Raw genomic sequence first — 3,020 nt, 5'->3', positions numbered from 1 at the left:
CTATGTAATTGAATTTTTTCTTATCCTGCTCACCCTAAGACGTCAGAATGCTGGTCGAAAACTGCAGCTCCGCGAGCTGGCGAATCCGCTGTCTCATCTCAGTCCCGACTCTATCCATGTCAACAGAACCATCTGTCCATACAGTATAGAGCTTGGAGGCACTAGGATCGTGTGCCCCCCAAGGTGTCCGAGGTGTGCCAAGAGGTGTGTCGAGAGGTGTGTCTCGGTAGGAAGGGGGTCATGAGCGAGGAGGGGTCGAAGCATCTGTGGACCCTCCTCCACAGCAACCACCACCTCCACCTAACGATCGTCGAGATCGGCGAGTGCGCCTGTGCTGCGGAGATGAGGACGTACCCGCCTCTGCCCCACCCCTAGGTGTTGAAGCGGCCATGATGGGAGAAGCAGACGTCGTACCCGTAGGCGTCCTCCCCCCCATAGGCGTCCCCCTTCCCCCCCCCATAGGTGTCCCCCCCCCTAGGCGTCGGACCCTCGGGTGTGAAGCCTGGAGGCGTAGTACCCGTGCCTCTGGCTACCCGGTACTGAGAAGCCTCTACCATCTGAGCAGGCGTCATCCGTGTGACGAAGCCCATGAATGCATCTGCCCTCATAGAAGTGGGATCTAGAAACTGGTCTGCCATACTAAAGTCCTGCACAAAGAAAGTAAAATAAAGCGTCAGAACACAGTTGTTTAAATTAACTTTAAGCTTATTTTTAAATCAACGTCTTCACACAAACACTTACAGGCCTAGGCCTCGACGAGTGAGGCATCATCGATAAGATCTTGCACCGTATCTTCGTCTATCTCTAATTGCAAACATAACTCTGCCCCAACTCGTTTTGGAAGATTGTCTTCATCCATTGCATCTTCATCTACAAGTGTCAATTCTGCCTCGTCTGCGTCATCCCTTATATATATGTCAGCTTCCTCTGCCATACCTTTGTCCATCTCATCTAATGTCACAGTAGTATGGACGTCGTCTGAGTGACTTTCCTTCAGGAGCTCTTGCCCTTCAAATAGTTGTTTATTTCTTGGAGCAACCTGAACCACAAACCACCATTGTCGCTCTCGAGGGTCCGGTACAAAGACCACTTGCTCACAATGTTCGGGGACAGCAAATGTGTCGCTCACATCTGTCCAAACCTTTGTAGAATCTATTTGCACAAGTTAGTTTCCATCTCTATGTATCGTTGCATTGTGACCAGAAGTAATCACCTTGAACCACTTCACATCCAACAAAAACATCTCAAACCGCCTGAAGCTTACTTTCAGGATATCTGACACCAGACCACAGTAATCCAGGTTGCTAGTGCTCTCATTCGTGTCTCTAGCACTGGCCCTACTCTTTTGCATGAAACTAACCATTACCCCACTATCAAACGTGTTTCTTCTGCTGTCAATTTGTTGTGTTCTGAAATGCTTTCCATGCGACCACAGTGCCATGTATGTATGATACTTCCAGTCACATCCAATAGCCAGCTCTTCCTCTTCTAGAGATATGGGTTCTCCGATCTGTCAAGCTACTCTCACTGTCTTGTCCAACCATGCCATTGTAGGGAATTCAGGTAGAGGAGCGAGATAATCTGGCAAGGGTAAGCCTCTAGTCGTTCGGCTTCGCCTGAAATCTTGTCGCTCCCTATTGCGTCTCTCTTTCTCTTCTTCGTACCTTTCAAGCCATTTTTGCATCGGCGCTGAATTTAGTATACAGAACTTCATGATCTTTTCTCGCATGGCGTTGTTCATTTTCTTCGGCACCCCTTGCCCTTGCGGCTCCTCTCCCACAAGTCTTGCATCCTCCTCATCACTCCATAGTCGAGGCATTTCTGGGTCAGAAACGGATAGAAATTCAGCCGTCAATACAAGAGACTCTTGCACCAGCCATCCTTCTGCCATGCTCCCCTCTGGACGTGCTTTTTGGCGAACAAAACCCTTAAGTGTTTTCATGAACTGCTCTAGAAAGAACATCCAACGGCTGTGGATTGTACCTGCCTACAAAAATGATGAGTGCTCCATGACGAGCTTCTCAAGCCAAATGGATTGACTCCATCTATTGCCATGCCCAAACGCAAATTGTGTGGTTCACTCTTAAAATGTGGCCAAGTATCTTCAATGTTGCCTCCAGGCCTTTGAATCAGCGGGCACCCTAAATGTTGCGTCAGTGGATCTATTCGTAGAATGCCACTGCATCAACTTTGCAATGGAACCACAACGAAACATGATTTTTATCCTAGGAATAATAGGGAAATGCCGCAACACTTTAGTTGGCACTATCTCGCCAACTGCATCTTGTTTGTAGCGCATTGCTCCGCACTTAGGACACGACAGACAATCTGCGAATTCATTGCGAAAAAGAATGCAATCATTTGGACATGCATGAATTTTGTTGTAGTCCAAGCCAACTGAGGTCAATAGTTGCTTTGTGTCTGGCCTGGAGGGGGGCATTTCATTGCCAGCCGGGAGAAGTTGCTCCCGCAACAACCTGTTTAAGCCACATTAAATTAAAAAGCTCTCTAAGCATGTCACCGTTGCAATCGGAAAATCTCTTTTGTAAAATACGTACCTAAACAAAGCAGTGACGCTTGCATCTAACCACCCATACACTGACTAAAGATTCAAAAACGCCAGACAAGTACGAAGCGTCGATATTTTGGTGCCTTCATAAATTGGTTAACGTGCCAACTTCTTCAACATGTCTTCAGGAGATAGGCGCACGGCTTTTGGTGCTGCTTCGTTAGCGTTCTCCTCACTTCTCTGGAAGAAGGTATCCAGCATCTCCTCCATGCCGTCGTCTTCTGTCTGTAAGTCCTTTTCTGCTTCCATCCTTGGCTCTATATTGGTCGGACCTTCACGCATAATCCTTTTTCTCTCTCTCTCAGATGTAGGTGCTATATCGCGAAAATCAATGCCCATTCCGTAGGAGTCATATAGTAGATTCTGTACGGTTTCTTTAGCAAACTCTCCGTACTTGTGCACATGCTCATTACATATCCTACGCTTGCGCAGTATTTGATACTTGCAGAGC

The 3,020-nt window shown here is 47.6% G+C and overlaps 1 pseudogene; it reads right to left on the bottom strand.

The window, feature by feature from the left end:
• Positions 1-745: 745 nt before the first annotated feature.
• LOC147458926 (uncharacterized) lies at positions 746-1,441 on the bottom strand (annotated as a pseudogene).
• Positions 1,442-3,020: the final 1,579 nt, after the last annotated feature.

Source organism: Adiantum capillus-veneris, chromosome 4, assembly GCF_014529385.1.
Source record: "Adiantum capillus-veneris isolate H3 chromosome 4, ASM1452938v2, whole genome shotgun sequence".
Lineage (NCBI taxonomy): Eukaryota > Viridiplantae > Streptophyta > Polypodiopsida > Polypodiales > Pteridaceae > Adiantum > Adiantum capillus-veneris.
This window is presented reverse-complemented; position numbering and strand designations above follow the sequence as displayed.